Source organism: Coregonus lavaretus, assembly GCF_964263955.1.
Source record: "Coregonus lavaretus genome assembly, chromosome: 39".
NCBI lineage: Eukaryota > Metazoa > Chordata > Actinopteri > Salmoniformes > Salmonidae > Coregonus > Coregonus lavaretus.
The window spans coordinates 11,812,624-11,828,447 of record NC_140026.1 but is presented as its reverse complement, the minus strand read 5'-3'; the positions used below and the strand labels follow the sequence as shown (position 1 = coordinate 11,828,447).

The following is a 15,824-nucleotide window of genomic DNA, read 5'->3' as shown; positions in this document are numbered from 1 at the left end:
AAAATTACAATTAGTATTAACACTGGAATGATAGATGTGCAAGAGATGATGTGCAAATAGAGATACTGGGGTGCAAATGAGCAAAATAAATAACAATATGGGGATGAGGTAGTTGGGTGGGCTAATTTCAGACGGGCTGTGTACAGGTGCAGTGAGAGTAAGGTGCTCTGACAATGTATAGTAGTGTCCTTTCTTATACCTCATACAAAAAATATCAGAAAATTATCTAAAATAAAAAGCTACTTACAAATGTTACAATAGCACCTGTGATAGGCTTGACTATTTCCTTCAAACCAGTTGATGTTGTGTTGCTCGTGTTTGAGCTGACACACGGACCCAGTTTACATCCCAAATGGCAGTGTTTTTCCTTTATAGTGCACTACTTTTGACCAGAAAGTAATCCCTATAAAGGGAACAAGGTACCATTTGAGACATAGCCCAAGTGACAGAACCACACAGGCATGACCACACCACACTGACTGATTCAGATGACAAGTGGTTAAAGTTAGGATGAAATCAAACACCCTTTAATTCATAAAGCAAGATGCATGCTCTTCTTAAAACGTGATCTTATGTCGACAATACATGTCTATATGATACATTTATTAAAATACATGATAGAAAAACTTTCAAAAATACATTTACCTTACATTTATAAAGATAAAACATTGCTTTTAATGGTGGAGTTTTAGAAGTAACCACTTTATGGTCCTCAGTAGAAATAATTGATAAATTAAAAATACTTATATAATTTCAGAAAATGCATATTGTCCCTTTAGACCAAGATAAAGTCCATATTCAGAGATACATGTGCCTATATGAAGGAGAGGAAGTTGTGGTTCATCACACTCTCTCTCATACAGGAAACCCTGAGTCACAGGGTTAACCCTTCAATCCCAGCATAAAAGTCATAATAACCATCCCCGATGTGTGTTGATGCTCAATGATCACAGCCAGTCATATAAATGTTCATCATGGCAGACAAAGGTTGTGGTGGAAATCCTCTGTGTCTCTGCAAATGCGTGACTACATGTAGCGTATTGTTTCTTGTTATTGTGTTAGGATGTTCTGTGACTGCTTTCAGGGAAGGCTGATAGAAGAACAAAGGGAACATATTGTTACTTTGGCCCAACGTCTAGAAACTGTGTGTGCAAGGTCCTGATCAGCCTATTGCGCTCAGAGCAGAGACTAGTTTGTGTATGAGTATAAAGAGTGCTGAAGTGAGTGCACCCCTTCAGAACTTCTGACAGACTTGTACTTTGAGTATCAAGTTTGTTGTGACCTCTCCGGCCGTGATAATAAAGATCTGTTCATCAACTTTGAGTCCTTAGTGGTGAATTTCCACGACAGGGTCATAAAAATTGTATGTATTTGTATGGCATCCCTGGAGACAAAGCTGACTAAGACACTCCAGTCCTCTATTGCTTGATACTCTACAGTGAGACTCGCAAGGCTCCGTTTACACTGAAGCTCCTGCATTTGAATCACAGAGTTGTCCCAACGGTTGTTGCCCAATGGATTCTTATGTGAATCTGTAAGCACCAAAATGCTTACAGAACAAACTTCATGGCTCATTGCATCTACATGGTATTAAAATGAGTCGCTTACCATCAACTGTGTCGGTGGATCTGATCACCATTAGATCACAGTGGTGCGTCTTTTGACCATCTACACATGTCTGCAGAATCAATATATGAACACGAACCAATCACAGGATACTTGTGAATGCCAGGTGTAAACACGCCCTGGAACACACAAGCCTCACACACAGCCTGGTATTATACACAGAGACAAGGCAACACCAGTGTTATACTGTATCAACATGGTTTTATTTGGCCATACATTTCATATGATTAATCAATAATATACAGAATATACACAAAATGCTAACAAAGATGTCACAGTTGGCAGTGCATCATTGGCCTCTGTTCAGCAGTGTCATGGATGGATCCTCTCAATCTCTCTCGCTCTCTCACACACACACACACACACACCACCTGCAGGGGAGCATCGTGTGACCCGGTGTTACTATGGCAAAAACTCCCCGTCTATCCATCCATCCATCCACTGTCCAGTCAGTCAGTTCAGTCGCGTCTCAGCCAGATGATCTGTCTGTCCTTCTCATCTGTGCCAGTACTGAGGAGAGATGGGAGACAGACAACACCGTTAGCTGACCCTCACACCAGTCATGTAGACACTTAACACATGGAAACACAAATACATTTACCAACAAATACCACATAAACTAGTAAAAGTACCTCAAACCAGGTAGACGTTGTAAAAATGATTTTAATGACTTGTGCTTTTAAGGCTATTAAGGACACATACATTAACACTGCTACACACACACACACACACACACACACACACACACCTGGGCAAACTTGTGTATCTGCTCTACCATGGCAGAAAACAGAGCCCCCACGCTCTCATCAATCAGACTCTGCATGTGGTGAACGGCCTCCTTGTCTGACAGGTCCAATCGGAACTTGACCTGCACCTGGAGGGGGAGGAGACAGAATGTTCAGGGGAGAGAAAAGACTGATCCTGGTTAAATACATTAATTGGGTTTGTTCTTTCATGTGGAGACATGAAAAATCCACACACAAATGTACATTACAGTATGTCTGTAGAGTAAAAAATACACAGAGCCTTTCCCACACACCTTAACAGTCTTGTCAGGCTCCAGGGCGATGTCAGGAATGTTGCCATCCACCATAAGAGACAACAAATTCAGGATGAGGTTAGAGTACCTGGAGAGAGAGAGAGATAAGAAAGAGAGAGCGAAATGAAAAAGGTTCATCACAGCTGATATAATTGTGTGTGTATACAGTGTGTGTACTGTGTGTGTCCTACCTCATGAGGTGAAGGAAGGCTGTGTAACACTGTTTCCTGAACTCCTGGTACTGTTCACTCTGCATGCCACCCATCCCCTCCACCATCTCCTTACTCAGCTTCATGGGGGGAGGCAGGGGCTTTGGGTCACGACCCAGGATGTAGCCAAAGTCTATGTGGAATAACTTTCCTGAAATAGGAAGATGGAAAGGTATTCAATCAATGAAATGTATTCATAAAGCCCTACAACAGCAGTTGTCATACAGAACAGAGTAGAGTAGCTTTTGAAGGAAATAACTAGTGATCAGACAATATATGGTACAAATCCAACCACAGCATGTTGGAGGTCCTTGACACATAATTCCTATAGACCTACCAGTCTTTGTGAGGAGCAGGTTGTCCAAGTGTCTGTCTCCCACTCCCAGGATGTATGTGATGACACAGTAACCAGCTGGAAAAAGAATGACAAAATGACATCTCAGTAGTCATCCAAAAACACACATTAGGATGATGACATCAGAGGGCACCAGGCCAACTCGTTGAATGGCCTACTTCTTGAAGTTTGCATGTCTACCGACACAGACGTGATGTCACAAGACAGGTCTACCGACACAGACGTGATGTCACAAGACAGGTCTACCGACACAGACGTGATATCACAAGACAGGTCTACCGACACAGACGTGATATCACAAGACAGGTCTACCGACACAGACGTGATATCACAAGACAGGTCTACCGACACAGACGTGATATCACAAGACAGGTCTACCGACACAGACGTGATATCACAAGACAGGTCTACCGACACAGACGTGATATCACAAGACAGGTCTACAGACACAGACGTGATATCACAAGACAGGTCTACAGACACAGATGTGATATCACAAGACAGGTCTACAGACACAGACGTGATATCACAAGACAGGTCTACCGACACAGACGTGATATCACAAGACAGGTCTACCGACACAGACGTGATATCACAAGACAGGTCTACCGACACAGACGTGATATCACAAGACAGGTCTACCGACACAGACGTGATATCACAAGACAGGTCTACAGACACAGACGTGATATCACAAGACAGGTCTACAGACACAGACGTGATATCACAAGACAGGTCTACAGACACAGACGTGATATCACAAGACAGGTCTACAGACACAGACGTGCACAGAGTGAAGATGGTAGACAAACTTCTTGTATTCGTTACAATGGTAATAGGCTCTTAGACAGAAATATCATGAGCTCCTACCTGGATGTTTCCTTCAGTGGCCAGGACCTCAGCCACAGGCACCGACTGGACAAACTGCATGAACCCTAAAGGATCAACAGCACACAGATCAGAGGTTAAAGGTCAGAAGTCACTTCCTGAGACAGTATTCGATCACTACATCAGTGGTGCTCACTATGCTTGGTGCTTGTGGCCAGCACTTTGTACATTAACAATACACAGCCACTTAACCTTCTAAGTAAGGATAAAATAAACAGGGGTCTGTGTTGCAGTAATGTTTGTTTCTGACCTTAATAATACAGTATTATGTATATATGATAATAATATGTTTATAATAGGTTTACATGGTAATAATATGTTAGCTTCTGACCTTGTCCATAATAATAAGGTATTATGTGTATATGATATGATAATAATATGTTGCTAATATGGTAATAATAGGTTTTATATGGTAATAATATGTTAGGTTCTGACCTTGTCCATGAGAGAGATGCTCTGTAGGATGAGCTGGTCTTGTCTCAGGTCGTCTCCATGTTTAAAGCTGACAGGATACAGCTTTCCTTCCTCCGCCTTGAAGATCAGCTTGGCTGGCATCAGAGAACTCTATAATACACAGAGATATAGTGATGAGATTATAGAAACACATAAAGGTACATTATCACGTACCCATTACACTATCACACAGCAAGCATTGTCTATGTACGGCCGAAAAACGACTACACACAAATCCGGGGGAGAGGCAGAGGAGGAGCAGGATTAAAAGATGAGGGAGGAGAAAGAAGAGGTTGAGAGAGAGGAGAAAAGCAGAAGGGCAAGAGAGGAAGAAGAAGAAAGAGAGAGATGGGAGGATGGAGGGATGGAAGGATGGAAGGTGTTGTACCTTGAATAGTGAGGTGGTGTCTGGTACGATGCCTCTGATTCTCACAGTGGGTTCCAGAGGTACAGGGATGGGGTCAATCTCACATAGGTTCACCTTGTCATTGTCCGCCAGCAGAGCCTGCAGTCGCTCCGTCTGAAACCTAGGGGGCGCCACTGTCAACCGTCACAATCATTACACCATCTAGTCACAAGGAAGAAAGACTGTGTGTGTGTGTGTGTGTGTGTGTGAGTGAGATAAATCTCCCATACCTTCTTCTTGCGGTTGTCACTCTCTCTCTGCACAGCCTTCATCAGCTGTACCAGTCTGACCACAAACGTCTGCTGGGACGCCAGGAGAGACCGCATCACCCTCACACTCTTATCACCCTGCAGAGAGAGAAAGACGCAGAGAGAGAGATGGAGTATGGAGGAGAGAAAGGAAAGAGGTCAAATGAAAGAGGAGATGAGTTATACTCATGGTAAACAATCAGAAATACTCTAGTGTTTCTTCAACATATTGTGCTGTATCACTCACTGCATATGCAAATTCATAGCGCTGAACGTTCACATTACAAACTGAAGGATGAAGTAAGATTGGAGTTGTGTTGAAAGACAGACCTTGAGCAGTGCTAGGCTGAACCTCCCGATGACGTTGAGGTACACATTGTGGGTTTTCAGGTCTCTCTGCTGGGTGTCCTGGCCTTCACACTCCACTATTATGTACCTGAGAGGGTACACACAGATTTAGCACACACACACACACACACACACGCAAAGTATGTGATCTTCACCAGTACAGGTAGTTTGCCAGTGTTGAGTTCTTACAAGCACAGGAGATGAGGAAGGTACACCAGGTCCTGCTGTAGAAGACAAATAACATATTAGTTATATACACCATACTAAACATACTAGTTATATACACCATACTAAACATATTAGTTATATACACCGTACTAAACATATTAGTTATATACACCGTACTAAACATACTAGTTATATACACCGTACTAAACATATTAGTTATATACACCGTACTAAACATATTAGTTATATACACCGTACTAAACATATTAGTTATATACACCGTACTAAACATACTAGTTATATACACCGTACTAAACATATTAGTTATATACACCGTACTAAACATATTAGTTATATACCGTACTAAACATATTAGTTACACACCGTACTAAACATATTAGTTACACACCGTACTAAACATATTAGTTACACACCGTACTAAACATATTAGTTACATACCGTACTAAACATATTAGTTATATACACCGTACTAAACATATTAGTTACACACCGTACTAAACATATTAGTTACACACCGTACTAAACATATTAGTTACACACCGTACTAAACATATTAGTTATACACCGTACTAAACATATTAGTTATATACACCGTACTAAACATATTAGTTACATACCGTACTAAACATATTAGTTATATACACCGTACTAAACATATTAGTTATATACACCGTACTAAACATATTAGTTACACACCGTACTAAACATATTAGTTACATACCGTACTAAACATATTAGTTACACACCGTACTAAACATATTAGTTACATACCGTACTAAACATATTAGTTATATACACCGTACTAAACATATTAGTTACACACCGTACTAAACATATTAGTTACACACCGTACTAAACATATTAGTTATACACCGTACTAAACATATTAGTTATATACACCGTACTAAACATATTAGTTACATACCGTACTAAACATATTAGTTATATACACCGTACTAAACATATTAGTTATATACACCGTACTAAACATATTAGTTATATACACCGTACTAAACATATTAGTTATATACACCGCACTAAACATATTAGTTACATACCGTACTAAACATATTAGTTATATACCGTACTAAACATATTAGTTATATACCGTACTAAACATATTAGTTATATACCGTACTAAACATACTTGTTATATACATACCGTACTAAACATACTTGTTATATACACCGTACTAAACATATTTGTTATATACCATACTAAACATATTAGTTACATACCGTACTAAACATAACAGAAAATAATTTTCAGCCCAACTTCTATTATTTTCATCTCCTACCTGGAGGTTCTCGCTGGCCGGCCCTTCTTTTCATTTCTGGACAGGTGAGGGCACCGCTGGAGCAGTCAAGATCTGGGGACTGGAGACACACAACCAGTTCATAATACACTGTTAGAACACAGTAATGAAAAACAATTCTACATATAAAAAAACGAGCTAATTGCAGAAGGGCAACAAATTCTGAACTGGAACGTTTACCTGACCTTTTTTGAAAGAACACACATTTCTGTTTCAAAACATTTAGTGTTTTCGTGCCTACTGGTCTACTCCACAAAGCCAGTTGTCCACCCTTACAGACCCCCCTCTCACCTGTCCAGGTCCCCCAGGGTGGAGCTCTCTCCCCGGCCTTGGCTGTCCCTCTTGCTGCCTGGATCCAGCCCTCCCTGGATGTCAGTGAATATCTCGTACTTCAGAAAATATAGGGAAATATATTCTGCTGTAAACACACAAACAGTGTCCAGGAGGATACACACCTTCTCCTGAGTGGTGAGGTAGTAATGGAACTTTCACACCAGGTCCTGTTCCTCAGAGCTCAGCTGCTCCGTTGGGGGGTAATTCACTATGACCTGTAGACAGACAGACAGACATAAGATTGAGTCTACTGCTAATATCAGACACATTCACGTCGCACACACGTTGTTGCGAGTAATGGTACTGACGTTGAGCTGGTCTCGTGTGGCAGCATTAGGCTTCAGGTCGTGGTCTGATAGGCTGTGGGCTAGCTTATGGTGCTTGCTCTCCACAAGGTTCTCCTATAGCAGGGACTGAATCAATACATTAAACTCAATACATTATCAATACATTATCAATATTGTGTTTGTGTGTTTCTCACCATGCACATCTGAGGGTCGGGGACTTTGACGATGTCAGCGCTGGTGAGCACAGGTGAGGCGTCATCTTCATCCTGGAAGGGAAGGAGTTACAGTCAATCAGCTACCACATCACCATGTCCATCAACCAATCAACACTCCCTTTCAGAACTACCACAATAGTTTAAAGCCACAAAAACGTAATACCAACCGTGTGTGTGTGTTACAGTACCTACCTTCTCATAATAGACAATACTGTACTCTGGCTTTTCACCAGTTTTGACACGAGGAAACTCCACCATTAGGTACATGAAGTTGGAACAGCGTTTCTCACTCTGTGGGAACACAAACATACGACTGACTTTTGATAGGTGAAGATAACGCAGCAGTGTAGAGAAAGGAGAGACGAATATCTTTACATATTCACACGCAAAAGCATTTGTGATGGATGGGGTCTGACCCAACTGATTGTAAGTGTATGACGCAATACAGGATTTATATTGAGTGAAATAACTGACCACAGATCCTCTTACTCACCTCATTGATCATCTCTATTTCTCTGAAGGTGAGGCGGTCCAACCAGTCTACCTTCACCATGTGACCCTGCCGGTGGGCCTTGGTCAGCTAGAAGGAGAGAATAAAGAGAGAGGGAGGAACAGAAATACTGAGCAGTGGAGGGAAGATGTAGTGAGGTTAGGAAGAGAGGATGCAACAGAGGTGTAGCAGAGATGTGCAGAGCGCTAACTCAGCCAATCAGAGCGCAGTTTGGGTGCCAGCGGCCAATTCAGCGCAACGGAAATACGGAACAGAAACTCAGCAGCCAAGCCGGTCAGCGTCAGTGTGGGTGTCAGGGGCACACAAGAACACCATTCACCAGGGCTGTTAGAGCTCACCCGGAACTTTGTACAGTTAATTTTCACTATTTACAATCAGTCTACACACTCACGGGGCACTATGAATCACTTTTAAAAATGGTCAGTGGGTCTACAGCAGGGTTCTTCAATTCCGGTCCTGGAGGGCCGAAACACCTCTGTTTTTCATCCTCTCCTTCTAATCAGTGGCTAATTCAGACCTGGGACACCAGGTGAGTGCAATTAACTACCAGGTAGAAATAAAAAACAGAAGTGTTTCAGCCCTCCAGGACCGGAATTGAAGAACCCTGGTCTACAGTGTCTTCATAAAGTATTCACACACCTTGACTTTTTTTGTTGGGTTACAGCCTACATTTTTAATGGATTCAATTGAGATTGTGTCACTGGTCTACACACAATACCCCATAAGTGTAATTATTTGAAGATTTTACAAATTCATAAAAAAATTTAAGCTGAAATGTATGGAGTCAATAAGTATTCAACCCCTTTGTTATGGCAAGCCGAAATAAGTTCAGGAGTAAAAATGTGCTTAACAAGTCACATAATAAGCTGCATGGATTCACTCTGTGTGCAATAATAGTGTTTAACATGATTTCTGTACCTCACACATACAAATAATTTGTAAGGTCCCTCAGTCGAGCAGTGAATTTCAAACACAAATTCAACCACAAAGACCCGGGAGGTTTTACAATGCCTCGCAAAGTAGGGCACCTATTGTTAGATGGGTAAAAATAAAAAAATAAAAGCAGACATTGAATATCCCTTTGAGCATGGTGAAGTTATTAATTACACTTTGGATGGTATATCAATACACCCAGTCACTACAAAGATACAGGCGTCCTTCCTCAGTTGCCGGAGAGGAAGGAAACCGCTCAGGGATTTCACCATGAGGCCAATGGTGACAGAGTTTAATGGCTGTGACAGGAGAAAACTGAGGATGGATCAACAACATTGTAGCTACTTCACAATACTAACCTAAACAACAGAGTGAAAAGAAGGAAGCCTGTACAGAATAAAAATATTCCTGTTTGCAATAAGGCACTAAAGTAAAACTGGAAAGAATTTGGCTAAGAAATTAACCTTATGTCCTGAATACAAAGCATTATGTTTGGGGCAAATTCAACACAACACACCACCGAGTACCACTCTTCATATTTTCAAGCATGGTGGTGGCTGCATCATGTTATGGGTATGCTTGTCATCGGCAAGGTCTAGGGAGCTTTTTGGATAAAAACAAATGGAATAGAGCTAAGCACAGGCAAAATCCTAGAGGAAAACCTGGTTCAGTCTGCTTTCCAACAGACACTGGGAGACAAATTCAGCTTTACATTTACATTTTAGTCATTTAGCAGACGCTCTTATCCAGAGCGACTTACAGTTAGTGAATACATGTATATATATTTTTTTTATACTGGCCCCCCGTGGGAATCAAACCCACAACCCTGGCGTTGCAAACGCCATGCTCTATCAACTGAGCTACATCCCTGCCGGCCATTCCCTCCCCTACCCTGGACGACGCTGGGCCAATTGTGCGCCGCCCATGAGTCTCCCGGTCGCGGCCGGCTGCGACAGAGCCTGGATTCGAACCAGGATCTCTAGTGGCACAGTTAGCACTGCAAAGCAGTGCCTTAGACCACTGCGCCACTCAGCTGTCTAGCAATGATTAACAACCAACTTGATAGAGCTTGAAGAATTGTTTTAATAACAATGTGCAAATATTGTACAATCCAGGTGTGCAAAGGTCTTAGAGATTTACCCAGAAAGACTCACAGCTGTAATTGCTGCCAAAGGTGATTCTAACACGTGGGTGTGAATACTGATGTAAATTAGATATTTAATTTACACTACATTTGAAAAACATGTTTTCACTTTGTCATAATATGGAGTATTGTGTGTAGATAGGTGAGAAAAAAATATCAATGTATTCCATTTTGAATTCAGGCTGTAACACAACAAAATGTGGAATAAGTCAAGGGGTATGAATACTTTCTGAAGACACTGTAAATAACTACAAAATGAAAACAAACACACCAAAGGCTAAAGACACATTACTGTAACAATTGGGATTATATGCATTGATTAGACAAAGGTGGTGCTTCTTAGTTTTTTCTCTTGAATAATGGAATGGGGGGGTTGATGTACCATCTTCCTCACACACACAAGCCATGCACACACACACAAAGGTCAGCAAGGAGCTATAGGAACTAATATGTGTACTAACAAAGACCTTAACAAACACACATCCAGCATTCCGACCCCCTCTCCTCTCCTTCCAACACCTAGTACTCACATCACTGAGAAACTCCAGGTCAGGGGGCTGGAATAGACAGTGATTTAGGCAGGTCCTTTCACAGGAGTACCCCCCCTGTCCAGGGGACCCCTGACCCTGTGACTACCTTGGCCAGTCTTCCCATCTGGTCTTCTGCTAGACGGCTGCTGGTCCTCCCTGGGGTGCTGGTGGGCTCCCATCCGTCCCAATCCACCCCCGGCCACACCTTTAGGTCATGCATCCCCTGCCGGAACATCCTGGTAAGGGGAGATTGAGAGGGGACGGGAGATAGTATCGTCAGATGCTATCAGTTTCAATACTAGCCACATACTACTATCAGCAGTATTCAGTCTGTTTTTTCCGTAACTTCCTATTCATACGCAAAGGGTCTTATGTAGAATAGAATAGATCAATTATACACAGACAACACAAATCGTTCATTTTGATTTGGACTCACCCATATTTGCCGAAGAGGGTGACGGTGGTTCCCCCCACAGGGGTGGCTCAGCCCGGCCCGTACACATCCCACACGGTCAGGGCCACCTGGGCACTCTGGGGCAGGTCTGGGTACTTCACCGGCAGCCTCAGCCACTCATTCCAGCTGGGGGAGGGGAAGAAAGAAAGAAAGAAAGAAAGAAAGAAAGAAAGAAAGAAAGAAAGAAAGAAAGAAAGAAAGAAAGAAAGAAAGAAAGAAAGAAAGAAAGAAAGAAAGAAAGAAAGAAATTTACAGAACAGTTCACAAGGACTATATGATTTTGTATCTATTATAGTGAGTTTGGAGTACAATGTGAAATACAAAGCCCGACCAGGTCAAAGAGTGGCTCAGAGCATCATTCAACTATCTCCTTTAAGAGATCGTCAATTTGGTACACTATATCCTAATAAAAGGTGTCACTCACTTCCAGCGGGTGCTGAAGGCATTGTAGGACGTGCGTACAGGCAGCACCTGAAGCTTGCCCTCTGCAAACACATGACAGGTAACAGAGAGGTCTGAGAAGTTCTCCTGGTAGAGGCCAGAGAACCGGAGCATGGGATCCTGCAGCAGGGCCTGTAGTTCTTCTGCTCCCTCTTGCCATCCAAGCTGCCTCTATAGAGGGGAGGGTGGGGGAGAGAGGGGGGAGGGAGGGGGAGAGAGGGGGAGAGAGGGGGAAGGGAGGGAGAGAAGGAGACAGGAAGGAGGGGGAGAGAAGGGGACAGGAGGGAGGGGGAGAGAAGGGGACAGGAGGGAGGGGGAGAGAAGGGGACAGGAGGGAGGGGGAGAGAAGGGGACAGGAGGGAGGGGGAGAGAAGGGGACAGGAGGGAGGGGGAGAGAAGGGGACAGGAGGGAGGGGGAGAGAAGGGGACAGGAGGGAGGGGGAGAGAAGGGGACAGGGGGGAGGGAGGGAGAGAAGGGGACAGGAAGGAGGGGGAGAGAAGGGGACAGGAAGGAGGGGGAGAGAAGGGGACAGGAGGGAGGGGGAGAGAAGGGGACAGGAGGGAGGGGGAGAGAAGGGGACAGGAAGGAGGGGGAGAGAAGGGGACAGGAAGGAGGGGGAGAGAAGGGGACAGGAGGGAGGGGGAGAGAAGGGGACAGGAGGGAGAGAAGGGGACAAGGGGGACAAGAGGACATGAGGGGGAATCATGTGAGATTAGAGACAGATGAGGGAGGGGAGTAGTTTGACACCACCACCACAGTTGTCCCTTGTCTTCGTTCCCTGTCAGAAGCAGAATTCTTGCCCTGCTCAGCTTCTAGAATCTAGACAAAAGTAGTAGATCAATGTTAGATCTAACACTGTGGGGGTCCATATACGATATATCTATGAATTATCATCTGCAAGAATATTCACATTTGCCTTAATTACTTCCATTGCCACTCGGGATTATATATTTGTGCATGCGGCTGTGTTGAGACAACGGTTAACAATCCCCTGACAAATTGTGACTAAATGCATCACAATATTATTCCAGTGCATAACGAACGGTTTGTTGAGAATTATGGACGTTATTTACGTGCCACCACAGCGGAGCCCAGCTGGTTAATAGACGTCACGAGAGGAACAAAAGGCCGATGAGACAAAAAGAGGATTGTGCTCCCAAATAAGATCCCTCACCGGGCACGTTATGGTGCCGAGATACCGGTTGAGTCATGATGTTGCCATGCTCCCTTGGTTAAATAGAAAACAAACAACTAGGTAGGAATGACGTGACTTTTGGGCAAGTGGCATTAGCTAGTTAACATTGGAGACTCAAGGTCCACGATGTCATTGCTGTCAACATGTTATCAATCAACCGTACGCAGTTAGAAGGCTAGTAGTAACTAAGATGACTACTATTGTTTGTTGTTGACACTTGACAGCATTATCCAAAACAGTTTCGTTGCGCTATACGTTAACTTGCTACTTTAATGTGGCCAGATAGTAACCCAAGTAATAAAACACTTACATTTTCAGTTGAACATTAATGTCCAAGTGTCACAACTGTAGACATAGTTAAACTTGTCTGTGTCCATCTTTCGTCGACTTTGTTATTCATAAATCGCAGCGGCAAATTGCATTGTAGCTACTAACATTAGCCTTCCCAGACTGTGGGCTCGCTTGCAAGCCCTAAGTGCAAAAAGACCATGGGTGACGTTAGCATTCAAGCAATAGTCTCTCCACTTGGCAAAAACAAATACTGAAATACAGTCAGTTATAAACGAGCAGTCCAATCGAAATGTGAACTTTAATCGTCTCGACATTATAGCGACAGATGTTTTTTGTAAGCACCGCAAAAGCCTATTAAGCTGACGTCAGGGAAAAGTAATCGATCTCTATTCCTCTGTCAATGATGGCGTGTTGTCACTCGTTGTTTTTTAAGGTTGATTTAGCTGGTCTGATGGTTCACTTACTTCCTGGATGAAAGGGAATTTGGGGGCCGGTTTACTGGATATAATCTTAAAGGCATAGCCAACAGAAGTAAATGTATGGCATTTGATTTCAATATTTTTTTTAGCAACAAGCATCTTTTTTTTATCTAGCTATGTGCAAATTAAATGTTTTACTTTAAATTGTGTTTTCAATTCAAAGTGGCCACAGTTCATAGGTTATGAACTAGCACATCTTTGTAGGGTTGTCTTGACTATGGTTGTTGTTTTGGTGGGAATGGGCATCAAGAAACCAGATTATATTGTACTGGCCAGGCTTCCTCAGTGTGATGTTCTCTCTGCTTTACTGAAGTCCAGGAACTCCAACCACCTTACCAGAGGTGTATTCATTATGTACACCGTAGCAAAATGTTTCACAACAGAAAACATTTTGCAATGAAAACAAGAGTTTCTATTGAACACATTCGGGTAGGTCCCTCCTTGTTTAGTCCTGTTTGCTTCCATTTGGTTCCTAATGACAGTGATGGGGACTAGTGAACTACATGTAGTTAAACTAGTAATTTAATTACATTTTGCTGTAGCTTGGTGGTAGTTGAACTAAATTCAAATCTTGGTAGTGTTTTCGGTAGTTAAGGGTAGCTTTAGCTTAACTTCTTCCAGTGTGAAGTAATTGGTAACTTGGTAAACTATATTTTCACATTATCTTCCCCAACACTGCCTAATGAATACACCCCTGGTTACATAACCCAAGCTGATGAGTCAGTCTCCAAGCTGATGAGTCAGTCTCCACAACAGCAGGGCCGCATCCCAAATGGCACCCTATTCCCTTTATAGTGCACTACTTTTGACCAGGTTCCATAGGGGTCTGGTCAAAAGTAGTGCACTTTATAGGGAATAGGGTGCCTTTTAATACACAGAGTAGAGGTAGCTCTGTCCTCTGCTCTGCAGCGACACGCTCCACTCATAATTAAAGAGGTGTTTAAGAAGGCAAGGCCCATTGCCTCCCCGGTGCAGTGTTTGTGTGTATGTGTATGTGTTTGAGTCAGAGAGAGAGAGAGAGTTCATACCCAACTCAACCACTCCTTCTGTGTCCGCAAAGTGTCAATCCTAAAAAAGGAGGGTTTGTTCAAGGTAGCGCGGTAACGCTCCCTGAGCCAGAACAAAACATTAGCTCATCTCCTTCCACTTTCTCTATCAAGTCTGCAGACAGACAGAGATCATAGGAAAAACCTGCGATGAGGGAACAAGTTTTTCACGATGCACCACGGGGGCCTCACAATTTGTGTTTTACGCCTGTGTTCCCTCATACCCCCCACAGAAGTCTGGAGGGTGTTGATAGGTTCTCCCTCGCCAGCCAGGGGTGCCACTGACCACAGGGCATTGGCGTGCCCTCATCCTGTGTTTGTGCGTGTGTGTGGGTGGGTGTGTATGTGTGTGTGACTCAGAGTTGCCCCTGTCTCTACAGCTCCACAGCTCAACTTGTCACAGTCTGAGGACGAACATGTCCTGACTCTGGGACCTTGTCGCCTTAGTACACTGTGTCACTATTTCACCCCATTCCCTTTATAGTGCACTACTTTTGTACCAGAGCAATATGGGCCCTGCTCAAAAGTAGCAAAGGGGAAAGGGGATACCTAGTCAGTTGTACAACTAAATGCATTCAACCGAAATGTGTCTTCCGCATTTAACCCAACCCCTCTGAATCAGAGAGGTGCGGGGGGCTGCCTTAACCGACGTCCATGTCATTGGCACTAATATTCTCCCCTCCTAGAACCTATGGGTCCTATACAATAAGATGATGATGGATTATGACTGATTCACACTCTTTGATTGACGAGGTGTTGAGTAGGATAGCTCGCTTTTAAAAAAGGAATTAGTGTCGCACCCATTGTTACCTTCATGGACGAGCAGTGAGAATGTCTTTCAGAGACCAGGCTGTCACCATAAATTCATGGCACATTTAGTCCTAAAT

At 43.1% G+C, this 15,824-nt stretch overlaps 1 pseudogene across 1 annotated transcript; it reads right to left on the bottom strand.

Moving 5' to 3' along the window:
- Nucleotides 1-1,792: 1,792 nt before the first annotated feature.
- Nucleotides 1,793-13,768, bottom strand: LOC311112711 (phosphatidylinositol 3-kinase catalytic subunit type 3-like; annotated as a pseudogene). The gene is made up of 20 exons (XR_014615933.1): nt 13,432-13,768; nt 11,909-12,096; nt 11,467-11,610; nt 11,137-11,266; nt 11,031-11,057; nt 8,406-8,492; nt 8,105-8,203; nt 7,892-7,963; nt 7,719-7,811; nt 7,369-7,625; nt 5,555-5,660; nt 5,207-5,323; nt 4,959-5,090; nt 4,553-4,681; nt 4,155-4,164; nt 3,212-3,286; nt 2,857-3,025; nt 2,666-2,753; nt 2,375-2,500; nt 1,793-2,136 (listed from the first exon to the last, which is right to left on the bottom strand). The product of XR_014615933.1 is annotated as a phosphatidylinositol 3-kinase catalytic subunit type 3-like (transcript).
- Between the last annotated feature and the right edge of the window lie 2,056 nt (nt 13,769-15,824).